A 13498-nucleotide genomic window follows, 5' to 3' on the forward strand; every position below is an offset into this window, starting at 1 on the left:
AAACTTTTAAAATGAAAATATTTGTCGGTGGAATTATTTGATCACGTATCACGCTGGCGCTTGAATCATCCTACGAAGCAAACTAAAAGCTGCAGAACTTTGGTAACTGAGTAAGTGCAGCTTTAAATTAAATTTCACATTTGGTTAAGGTTAAGGTTTCTGTATTTGCCATTTGTGCATAAAACTGACAGTCAAAGCACATTGGAATTCTTTTTCAAAGTCATCACAGTAAACATTTAAAAAAAGTAAACAATAAAACAATATAAATACATAATATGAATTATACCAACACTATACAAAATGGTGGTAATATCTACACAAAAAAATACAATTATATTGCAGATATTGCACAGTTAAAATGGTTCACATTTATCACTCGTCATTTACATGACAAGTGAAGTGAGGTAGTGTGGGGTTATTTCACATGTTCAGTAATTTTGCTTTGCCATCAGTCTGACTGTGGCGGGGAAGTAACTATTGAAAAACCTTGTTCTGTGAGTGATGATGCTGTCCGCTCTGCTGTGCCTCAGATTGTACGTACAGTTTTTGTGTCTGAGCAGAGAGTGAGCAGGATGGAATGACTCCCTGATAATTCCCTCTGCTCTTTTCCAACAGCGATGTGTGTACTTAGAGTCCATAGAAGGATGTTTTGTCCCAATGATCCTCTCCGCAGTCTTTATGACTTTTTGCAAAGCCTTCCTCTCTGCCTGTGTGGTAAGAATACTCTCTATCAGTCCTCTGTAGGCCTGGGTGAGAGGGCGATGGTTCAGACCGGCTTTCCTGAGCAGCCTAATGAAATAAAGCCTTTGCTGGGCTTTTTTCACTGTGGCTGTGGTGTGAAGAGTCCAGCTCAGGTCTGATGTAACCTGCAGTCCCAGGAATCTGTGGCTGTCAGAGCCCTCTCCACCTCAGTCCCCTTGATGATAAGAAGTTGTAGAGGGGGAGGATTCTTCCTAAAGTCCAGTATTATTTCTTTGGTCTTGTCTGTGTTGAGGATGAGGTCATTCTCCTCTCCATAGACAAGAATGTTGTTTACCAGGGTCCTGACTCGTCCTCCCAATTGATGAGCCCCAGGATGGTGGTGTCATCAGCATATTTAATGACGATGGTGTTGTCCTGGGTGGAGACACAGTCATAAGTGTACATCGTGAAGAGTTTGGGGCTGAGGCAACAGCCCTGTGGGAATCCTGTGCTGACTGTGAGCTCAGCAGACTCCCATCCTCCCATTCTCGCCACCTGTGGTCTATCTGTCAGGAAATCCAAGATCCAGTTACAGGTGGGAGTTGGGACGTCGAGGTCTGTCAGCTTCTCAATCAGTTTGCCAGGGCGAATGGTATTGAAAGCAGAACTATAGTCCAGGAAAAGCATCCTGGCATATGTTCTGCTACTTTCCAGGTGTTCCAGAGTGTGATGTAGGGCTATTTCTACTCATCCACTGATCGATTGGGGCAGTAGGCAAATTGGAGGGGGTCAACAGTGTCTGGGACCATATGGTTAATGTACGTGAGAACCAGTTTTTCTAGTCACTTCATGACAACTGGTGTGAGTGCCACTGGCCTGAAGTCATTTCGGGTGGATGTGTCCAGTCTTTTGGGGACTGGTATGATGGTGGAGGATTTGAAAATACAGGGGGACTACTGCCTGGGATAATGACAGGTTGAAGATGTCAGCTTACATACAAGCTAGTTGTTCCGCACAGGCCTTCAGAACTCTGGGAGAAACTCCACCGGGTCCCACAGCCTTGTGGGGGTTCACCTTCTTCAGTGCTTTCAGGACCTGTGTATGTGTCACCTGGAAAGCAGTATCTGTGGGGTCACAGGGGGTCTTTGAGGGTGTGTCTGTGTTCAGCCTGTCGAACCTGGCATAGAAGGTGTTAAGGCTGTCTGCAAGGGTCGCATCTTGGGGGTCTGTAGTTGTTTTTATAGTTCTCCTGTAGTTTGTGACAGATTGAATTCCCTGCCACAAGCTGTGCATATTGTGGTTGAGGTAGTGGCCTTCAAGTTTTTGTGAGTGAGCCCGTTTTGCTGCTCTGATGGACTTCTGTAGCTCGTACTGGGCTCTCTTATACTCCACTTGATCTCCTGACTTGAAGGCGTTCCGCCGCTTCCTGATTTTCTGTTTTATGTCTCCATTAAACCAGGGTTTTTGGTTGGGGAACATACGCATAGTCCTGGGAGGGGCACATATGAACGTGCACCAACTAATATAGTCGCTCACAGTCTCTGTATATTCATGGATATCGTTAGTGGCCTCTTTGAAAATGCTCCAGTCTGTGGCCTCTAAGCAGCCCTGCAGACTAGCTTTTACATCATCAGTCCAGGTGTTAACGGTCCTATGACTGGCTTTGTCTTGAGCCTTTTGCTGTAAACTGGATTGAGCCGGATCGGCAGGTGATCAGACTTTCCAAAATGAGGTTTTGGTTCAGCTGAAAAGGCGTTTCTGATGTTGCTATAGCAGTGGTCCAGTGTTTTATTTCCCCTAGTGGGGACGGTCACAAACTGATGTAGTTTAGGAATGTTTTTCCAGAGATTGCAATGGTTAAAATCTCCCAGAATAATAACAGCGGCGTCAGGATATGTGTTTTCATGTGTTTTCATGCTCGTTGATCATATCATGTAGCTCCTTCAGTGCATCCTCCTCCTTAGCACAGGGGGGAATATACACGACACAATAATGCATTGCAGTTCACTGGGCAGGTAAAATGGCCTTAGCTTCAAAGTCAGATATTCCACATTTTCAGAACAGGATTTAGAAATGGTCTTACAGTCAGGTACACCACAATTGTTTGACGAGGGTGGCCGTTCCTCCTCTGCGTGTCTTACCACTGTCCGCAGTGCATTGGTCCTCCATGAAGACCGTGTAGCCGTCTGGTGTTATTGCCTCATTGGGTGTCCTCTCCCCCAGCCAGGTTTCGCAGAAGCACAATATGGAGCAATCCTGAATGTCCCTCTGCATGGAAATCCGAGCATGGAGCTCATCCGTTTTATTTTCCAGAGACTGAACGTTTGCAAGCAATAGGACCGGGAGGGTTAGCCTTCCATTTCTAACTCATTTTAACTCCTCCCCGTCTGCTGCACCTCCGCTTCGGCCTGTTCTCAGAAGAGCTTACTATCGGGGGCTGGCCTAATGTCGAGTCAGCATAGCATGCTAGCTCAGGGTAGAATTCCAACGAGATCGGGTCGAAAAGTCCGATATGGCTGTGCTCTCTCAGTTGTAATAATGTCCCCCGATCATAAAAAACGTTTGCAGAATGTGTCTTAACTCGACACAAAAAAGTAAGAAGGAGAAAAGAAAAAAAGAAATAACTTGACTCGGACAGCTCCGCAACGTCGCCCTCTTGGGAGCGCCATTTTTGAGGTACTGCTATATTTGTTTGTTATTTCCATTGTTTTTGTTTATTGTTCATTGTGGTTGGCGCCCCAGAAGGCGGGGCCACCCTGATATCAGCCACTACTGAGCCTTCCCTCTGGCTATTTAAGTGAGCTGAGAAGGCTCAGGAGTTGGAGATCATTATTTTTGGAGGACCTCTGTAAGTGTTGTTTGCTGTTTGGCTTTCTGTATTTTGGATATCATTTTCTGCAGTGGTCTGGCACCCTGCCTGTGGTTTGTTTCCTGCCTTGCGCCCTGTGTTGGCTGGGATTGGCTCCAGCAGACCCCTGTAACCCTGTAGTTAGGATATAGCGGGTTGGATAATGGATGGATAGATATAATTTTGCTGCGGATTGCCTTTCTAGGCCATCGATTTTGATAGTTTTTGTCCTTTTGAGTTTTTCATTTTTTTTTCTACTAGCCGTCCCCTGTGGCTCTGCCCACATAGTAGTGAAACAGGAAAGTAAGGAGGGCCCTTCCCGGCTCCCTACTCCTGACATCACCCCCTTCCCTTCCCCTTCCCTCTGCGAGCAGCATCTGTCTCGGATTAAAGCAAATACATCGCTCCTGCAAGTGAACTATGATTCTTAGCGCAATGAGAGAAGCCACAAAATCAACTGGAATGTTCAAGCAAATAATATAAAAAAACCCCGATCTAAATCTGTTAAGTAGTTCTCTAGCTAAGCGAAGGTAAGGAACGCCCGAGGCTGGGGTGTGCGTGAGGATGGCCCCGCCCCCTCCCCCCAACCTGCTGCCTGTCTCTCAGATTCGCGCAAATAGATCATTACCGCACGTGAACTATGATACTTAGCGCAATGACAGAAGTCGCAAAATCAACTGGAATGTTCAAGCAAGTTATAGAAAAAAAAATGATCTAAATTCATTAAGTGGTTCTCTCGTGGAAAGCGGACAGACATACAGACAGACAGACATTGGATTTTATATATAGAGAGATTTTTGATAAATCATCAATTTACAAAAAATCTTGGTTTACTCTTTTTAAAACAGTCTGGGAGTTTGTCTTTCTAACATTTGCTTTGTTTGTTCATTTTGTGCAGTAATTATGCAGTGTACTCTTCATCCTTTCCTTGTTAATGAGTTTCTTCTTTATTTCAGTATTTGTTTTGTGATGAGCTAAGTGGCTTTAGGTAGGCACTCAATTCTGCCCATGTAGGACCCTGGTGTGCTTTGTTTTTTAAGTCTAGCATAATAATTGGCAGCAGATTTACAGCAACACTGTTTTGTGATTGCACAGTTATTATAAGATAAATGATGGTTTCTTCTCAAGTATATGTTAGCTGTGTCCTGCCCTCTCCTGCTGAATGCTGACTGTACATTGTGGCGGAAAGCTTGATGACATGACGGTGGCACATGAGTGTAGAAGTCTGTCTCTACATTTAAGTCATTTTGCTGACCAAACATTTTTTACATGACTGGATATTTCTGCTTCTATATAACAGCTATAGTCATCCATCAATTTGCTGATTCTGCTTAATCCAAGTTTAGATGTCTCAGGGAGCTGGAGCTTATCTTAGCACCTCTCTAGCAATTTAGCCATCAGTTAATCTATCGAAGGGCACAACCACCTAAATCAGCTCAATTGCTGTAAGTGTTCTCACTTCAGTTAACATGCAAAAGTCTGGAAAGAAGGAGGAAACTGAGGTACCAGAAGAAACCCCACTATTAAGACACAGAGAATGTTAACATTCTGCAAAAGACAGTGAACGGTTTGGGATTTGAACGTAGCGCCAGATGACAGAACCATGGCTGCCATCACCATGATGGTTACGACCTATGAAGCAATGCTCAAGTGAAGTGAAGTGGGCCTGCTAGAGAAAAGACACACGCTATGAAAAGCCTCATTTGTCACACAAATCGACAGAATTTGTTTTTGAATGAAATTGCTTTGTCAGTTGTGTTTTGTCTGTGTGAATAGAAAACCTGAAACAGAAGAATAGCCAGCACAGGAAATGTTGAAAAAAAATATTTTTAAATTTTTACACTAAAATGAAAATTTTTTTTTTTTTACCTGTGTCCTGTTCGGCTGTGAAGCAATCAGAATTGATGTCTGAATGCTAGCGACTAGCCTTACAGTTTTCATCTCAGGTGGAGCGTTGTAGCTTCTGCTAACGTCACGCCTGATACCAAAACTTTATTAGAAATATTTTCAGATGATTTAAGATTCGAACTGGACACAGAGACAGAAGTGAAAGAAAAAGAAGAGAGGAAAGGAAGAGGTGGAGGTAAAGGGGCAAGGGGGGGATTTCGTATAGAATAAACAATAAATGAACCAGAATCCGCTTCTAGACCTGCAGAAAGAGAGCGGGGGGGCAACACAAAAACACCACAAAACAAAAACATTGCTGCATCAGCTACATGAAGATATATAAAAGTAAAAATGTTTGCTGACAATCACACAGTAATAATTATTAAGGCATTTAAGGCCAACCACAGCCTTAGGTCATGTGCTGAAGATGTCCAAGTCATACTTATGAAAGCACCATGTGAGCACCTGTGTGCGTATGCACGCTTGTATGTCTAAGGTTTCTCTATAGAAGCGTCCAATAGTGAGTGTGAAGGGCCACGGACCTGCCCCCAAAAACGTGCGGAAGATGGAGGGAGTTCCAAGCCCAGAGATCCAGAGGTCACCCCAGAGCACAGAGACCCCAGGGAGACCGTCACCAGAGAAGTCCCAACCCCCCGTCGAGAGGCGCAGAGGATCGCCCCGGGGGGGCCACAACCAGCAGCCGGCAGAGTCCCGGGAGATATCAACGGCAAGCCCACAGGCCCGCCCGCAGCCGCTCACCCCCGAGTTGGCCGGGCCCGGAACCCAGCAGCCCGGGATCCAAGGGCGACCCACCCCGCCGAGGACCCAACAGAGCCCAAGGACCCAGATCCCACCAGGCAGCCAGCGAGAGCGACCAGACAGATGCTTAAAAAATAAATAAATAAAAATGTGGCAGGGGGAGGGAAGCGAAGATGTTGTAGCATCGCCAGATGTCCCAGGAGAGGGGAGGAGTCCAAAACCCCACCTGACATATACAGTCATACACAAACACAGTCATACAAGTCATACACTCCCTCCCTCATGCTCTCACATACACATACAACCCAAGACTCACAAGGATGTACACCAGACATCCATTCACACTCCCCATACACACCCTACTAACTCTGGTCCGTACCAGAGGCACAACCATTCCCGGACGCCAGAGCTAGCCCCGTTCCGCAGGGGTAATAGTGAGCAGGCACCCCCGTCCAACGCAGAGCAAAGCAACCCACCACTCCAGACCACAGGCAGACGGCCAGCTCCCACTCCTAGCCTCCAGCCCCGGGCAGCTAACTGAGAACAGAGGTGTGATAAGACCTCTAGTCTCCTTCCACCGGCTCCAATGTATTGTTGATGCATGTTGATAAGGTGCATTTTGTGGTCGGGGGGGCGCGGGCAGTGCTGGCATCATGTGGCCTACACCAGCTGATGCCTACACACAGCCCCACTTCCCCCCCAAAACCCCAAAACACTCCATGTCTAGGTGCCGTTTAAAATTGGAAGTGGGCACTGGCACTCGGAGTGAGGCTGAAATTTCCCCCCACCGGATGCCGATGAGTGTGCTCACACCCCAAGTCCCTATGTGCATGTTTGTGTGATGATGTGAAGGAGCAGGAGGAGGGAAATGTCTGAGGATGGGGAGGAACAGCTGAGGGGCCTGAGCCCTCCAAGGAGCCAGCTCCCCTACTGGCCCCAATAGGCACCTCCGTTCCCAAAATCCACCCGGGGCACGGAGGCCCCAGCCCATCTAGCCACGGCCAAAAGCAGCAGCATCACAGAGCCCCACGAAGTCCGAGGCCACCAACCCACACCACCCCAGCAGAATATTTACTCCCATCCCCACATTTACTCAACATTCAGACTAAGTAAGACATAAGACACCCAGGTAAAGTTGGATCCTCCCCCTCTCCCATGGTGGAACAGAAGTGTTCTCATCCTGAGCTCCTGGAGCCCGGCCCTCTTCCCGGCAGCGTACATGCCAGGACCCAATCCCCAAGACCCCACCCAGATCCCCATCCGGGGACGGCCGCCCTCATACCCCAAGCCACCACGTCCCCACCCAGACCCACCCAGGGGCGATGCAGCCACCAGGCCGCGACCCGCAGCCACCGTCAAGACCCCCCAAAGCCCCACACACAACTACCAGAAGTCCACCCCCGAGGCAACCCAAGCACCACCAGAGTGGGGCAGCAGCCCCCCAGCCCAAGACCCCCCTAGTGAACCCACCCCTAGGGATCCTCCAGATACTCCAAGCTCAGACTCTCCACCACATCAACCTCAGCATCCCGCAGGACAATATCAATGACCCTCCATCATCGCTATGTGATGGAACCGATTAAAGGAGCCCAGAGAGATTGATTTGAGGTGGAGACAGAGGCTGTCTCAAATGTAATATGATCTAATAAAAGATTTCTATACTGGTTAATGCAAAGATTATCTTTGTTTTTCCAGTTTATGAGAATAGTTTTCTTAGCGATGCATATGGCAGTGAGAACCACGTGAACCAAATTTGTTTTAATCGGGACATCCTCCATGTTCCCCAACAAGCAAAATGAGGGGGAAGTTGGGATATCACATTTCAGACACTTTGACAGGTCTTCACATACTCCATACCAGAATCCCTGTACAGGTGGACATGACCACAGTGCGTGGATATAACTGTCAGGAATGTTGTCTGTGCAGTGTGTGCAGGTGTCAGATGGCACAAATCCCATCCTGAACATCCGATGACCTGTATAGTGTACTCTGTGTAGAATTTTGTATTGAATTACTTGTAAATTGGGGTTCCTGATCATTTTAAAATTTTTTAAACAAGTTTGGGACCAGAAAGTCTGGTCAAAGCTAACTGATAGATCCGCCTCCCATTTTCCTATAGGAATTGCTATTGTATCATCTATTTTGAAAATTGTAATTATTTAAGAACTCCCAAATGATCCTTTCTGTGAAGCATAGCCCACATCCCCAGCACCCCCACCATAGTTTGCACCATGTTTCTAAAGTTCATAAACTAATATCTTCAAGCAATGCAGAATCAATGAAACACTGCCATCTAGTGCCAAAACAAATTACAGTGACTGGTAGATACAGTGAATTCAGAGAGTAGGCAGGGTCCTTCACTTTTTGTACAGTTTATTATGTTGTAGATTTGATTTTAAATTAAAGTACAATTTTTGCACTTCAAGCTACACTCAAAAACCCATAATGACAAAGTGAGAATATGCTTTCAGAAAGATTAGTAGTAGTAGGGTGTTGTACTGTGGTAGCCTTTATGGATGCAATGGCAAGTCAAGCAAAGTGACACCTTCTTTTGGCTAACTGAACCAATTACAATATGTAGGCTTTCGAGGCAACTGAGGCCCACTGCTCATCATCTGCCTAATGCCATCCCTGCGGAGAAACATAGTGGTAGTAGGGGCATCATGCTAAGGGACAGGAAGACTGGTCAGAATTGAAGAAAGAATAAATGCAGCCAAATACACAGAAGTCCTTGAAGAAAACCTGCTCTAGAATGCAAGCACCCACAGACTGTGGAGACGGCTCACTTTTTAGAACAATAATGACCTGAAGTATGCCACCTAGACCACCGTGTTTCAGCTCACAACCACCATTGGGTTCCAAGTTAATATTGCTTAAGATGATATTGGGTTGAGATGGATTGTGATGGGCTGCAAGTGGAGTTTGGCAGGTGCTGCTCCATCGATGTGACTTGATTCCTAAGCCCCAAGCCCTATGACAATCATGCTCGATTCACCAAGGGGGACCCTCCGGGCTGTTATTTTCCATGTGCCATGGGTTGCAGTGTAAAACACCAAGTCCAACTATATGTTTTTAAAAAATTATGGAAAACACTTAACTTTAGAACATAGTTTTGTGTGCCAAATGTGTATAAACCACTTTGGCGGCAAAATAACTTCAACTTGAATAACACCCAACTTATTCTAAAAACAGCCATGATTCATAACCAAACATCAAGTCTGTCTTTCATTTAATCAAAAATCAAATTGTACTGCATTGGAAGAAATAAAAGACATCATCTATAAACTCCTATGAGACATACAGTATTTGAGTAGTCACCTGAGAGTAGAGAAGTACCTGAGGACTGGAAAGTTGAAAATGTGATTCCAGTTTTCAAGATAAGGATCCTAGTAAGTACAAACCAATAAGTCTTACTTCTGTACAATGCAAAATTATGGAAATTATAATAAGAAATAAATGAGAAAAGTGTCAATATGAATATAATGTACTACCCCACCCCAACCTGACACAGACAGTCAAAGACACGAGTTCCAGACAAAGAACACATTTAATCCCATGGGAAGTACCATTTGCTCGCTCCCCACAACTCGGCACAATATAACACTAAGCCCCACCCGGACTCCTCCCAGAATTTAATATAAATAGCCCCTTTCGTTCAAGTTTTGTTAAAAGATAATAGCAAAAACATGTGGAAAAAAGAAGAATTTCAGTGAAGGGAAGGAAAAATGTATCATTTGTTCTTTTCTTTATTCCATAGCTGGCGCTTGGAAAGGGGGTCGACCTCTTAGCCAATACGCTGCTGTTACCACACTCTTCCATTGTAGTTGATCGATTGCGACGGTTCTTGCTTCGATTGTTGTCAGTTGCTGGTTCTTTAGGTCGTTCTCTATATGTTTCATCCATGTCATCTTCTGTGCTTGTTGTTGTATCCTCCAATCAGGAGGGCGTTTTGTCCATAGGAGTTTGTACGAAAGATCGATTTTCATCCATCCTACAGACGTGGCCGAACCATCTTAACCGACATTTTTGAATTTCCTCAGCGATCGGTGCCTGTTGATCGCACCTTTCCCTGATTATCTTGTTTCGTAGGCGGTCGCGAAGTGAGACACGGAGAATCTGTCTCAAGCATTGCATTTGGAAGGCCTAGAGCTTGTTAAGGTCCGGCTTGAGCAATGTCCATGTTTCCGATCCATAAAGAAGAATTGGAAGGAACAGCGTCCTATATAGGTGTATTTTGGGTTTGATCGTAATATTCACCCGCTTCCATATGCACGACTTGAGTGAAGCGAATGCTGCTGTTGCCTGGCCGATCTGGCTGTGAACTTCGGCTGCTGACGCTGCTTTCTTCTCTGTGACCAGTGATCCCAAGTACTTGAACTGTGGTACCTGCTCGATTCGAGTTTCATCAAGGTAAACTCTGGCTTCCGATCCATCTGTTGTAAGTACTTTGCCACTATTTGTTGGCTTATGTATTGGTATAAGCAACAAATGGAAGTTGATCGAGTGATACAATGTTGTGGAGGCACTCAAAAGTTCAAGTTAAGAAATCTGCACAATGCCCATAAAAGAAAAGTCGACATGAGAAGGCGAGTCACAACCCATTCTGTTTCAGACAATATTACAAAAGCTGATCCTCGTGCTGAGGACACGATTCTCAACGATGATGGTGTTGCTGTGCCTGGCACATCTTCGGGCTTTTACTGTGCACACACCTTTGCCTTAGAAACCACTGAGCGACAATCAGGCTGTGTGTTGAAGGACACTGTTTTGGAGTCACAAAATGTAATAGTAGATTTTGTAAGAGATGTGGCCAATGAACTAAGAAATATAAGGGCCGTACTATGTGATATTTACCACAAATTAAATGAGTTGGTTTAAAAATAAATATTGAATCTGGGTACCTGTTTTTACATTTTTACATAACAGAAACACTGAAACAGCAGCACTGCTTTGACGCTGAGTGCCGCCAGTTTGCAATAATGATCTGAAACGTGCGTACGCAAGGTAGGGAGCTACCGTGAAAATGTGTGTGGCTTTACGCCAAGTTTAATTTTTATACATCTCAATGTGTGGGTGGAAACGCCCATACACAACATTTTTGTACATACGCACCATTTATACATGAGGCCCTAGCTCTGTGAGTTTCGTGGTCTATCACTTCAGGGCTGGGACTTTGTTGCTCTTCAAGGTTTTCACTTCACAATAACAACATTTACTGTTGACTGCAGAACATCCAGATTAGCAGAAATTTCACATACTAATTTGTGGCTAAGATGGCATCCTATGACAGTGGTACATTTAAATTCTTCATTTGAACCCATTCTGCTGCCAATGTTTGTTAAATGCCAAGCGCTTGATTTCTGACAGTTGGTGGCAATGGTTTAAGCTGAAACATCTGAACTCAACAATTGGAGGGTTGCCCAGATACTTTTGGCCACATAGTGTAGGTTCGCCACTTAGGGGTGTTGAGAACTGAGTTGGCAACACCCTTTTAATAAATACCAGTATTCTTCTCTGTCACACGCAAGGGGGGCTGAGGTTGGCAACACTGCTACCCTCCTGGATTGATGATCTGGCATATAAACAAGAGCACAGTCTCTTCCTGCACATGTTTGCACCAAACCTTTTGCAAAGATTCACAGACTCAGAGTTCACACGCCTGTGCCCTACTAGCGCTTGTACAATCTGACACAACATGGAGGCCCTAATCCGCATGAAGTGATTCCCGGAACTGAGACATCTGGCAGGAGATTAGAAACTCATCTGTGGATGTTTCATGTGTGGTAAATTCATGCATTTTCTGTCTATGCTGCGGGTCCATTTATGTGCTGCACATTTCCATTACTGAGGTATTAGTTAAGGTGAATCATCAGGACTCCTCTGACTGGCACCAGTGTGCCACAGCAAAGTATCCATATGGGTTTATGAGTGGCACTTTGAATCCTAGCCAAGCTGATTGATTTTAGTCATAAGCTGGCAATGCTAGAGCTGTTAAGTTTACCTATTCTTTCATTCTCTTTAACACTGTATGGGTTTTCAGGGTTGTATTCTTAGTGCATATTTTAATATGAAAAGTAACTCTAAGTTCTTTTAAAAAGACAATAAAAATTGCCTTAGCCTTCCGACAGCAGCTCATACAGACACTTTTTTTCCATAAAGTGCTGCCTGCTCTTTTCAAATGGATGCTTCCATCAAAAATCTCTATTTATATTATGTAGTTGAGTTCTATTAGAGAGCTGCCAACGACCCTCTTTGTCTTTGTACCTAATGGAATGTAATTTAAACACGACCTTTTACTGTTTAGCTAATGCATCATTTTTTATGTTTTGTTTTTTCATTGTCAGAAGGTTTAAGTCATGATTGATCATGTTGCACAGAGTGAAGTGCTGTTTTTTTATTTAACCTTAGACTGCTTGCTTCCTATAATGCTGGTGGTCACAGAGATGGTTGCATTCATCTGTTTACTCATCTGCTTAAGTTATGGATTGGTCACTGGATAATTAAAATAAAGTGGAATGGAAGTGCCAGACTCAGTTTGACATATGTTATTTGGGGACCCGTCCAGAAGGTGGAGCCAAACCTTGAAGAGGCAGATCTCTGCCTGTATTTATCAAAGAGTAGGAAAATAGGCCTCAGACGCTCAGAGTGAAACGAATGGGTCCCTACTCTTAGGAACATGAGTAAAAGTGTTTTTATCAGCTTTTCCTAATTTTGGAAACTACTCATAACTTCACCAGGATTTACAAGTGCTTATATGCTAGGAGTTACCAGAAGAAGGCATTCAGACAGATTTTGGTATGCACATGCCTGAAATGGTGGAGTGTTCTTAAAGGCAGAACAACAATGAACATGTAAAAAGATATCGATTTGAGAGAGATGGAATAATATTCATAATGAATCGCATAGATGACATGATTGCTTCATCTATATGGAGAAGCCAATACGCCATCAGTCGAAATAAAAGTGTTGGTTGCCCAGTGGGGTCTGGATGGTCTTGTGGACTTGGAACCCTTGCAGATTTTGTTTGTTTTCTCCAGTCCTCTGGAGGTTTTTTTTGTTTTTCTGTCCTCCTGGCCATTAGACCTTACTTTATTCATTGTTAATTAGTATTGCCTAATCTTATTTTGATATTTTTCTTTTTTCTTTCTTCATTTTGTAAAGCATTTTGAATCTACATCATTTGTATGAAAATGTGCTAAAGAAATAAACGTTGCTGTTGTTTGTAACGCTATGTTTTTTGGCCACAGAGAAAATGAAGCTTAGTAATAGCGATAGTTTGGATATGTCAAAACCAACCATTTCTTGACTTTTGCACCAAACGTT

The sequence above is a fragment of the Polypterus senegalus genome, chromosome 15 (assembly GCF_016835505.1).
Source record: "Polypterus senegalus isolate Bchr_013 chromosome 15, ASM1683550v1, whole genome shotgun sequence".
NCBI lineage: Eukaryota > Metazoa > Chordata > Cladistia > Polypteriformes > Polypteridae > Polypterus > Polypterus senegalus.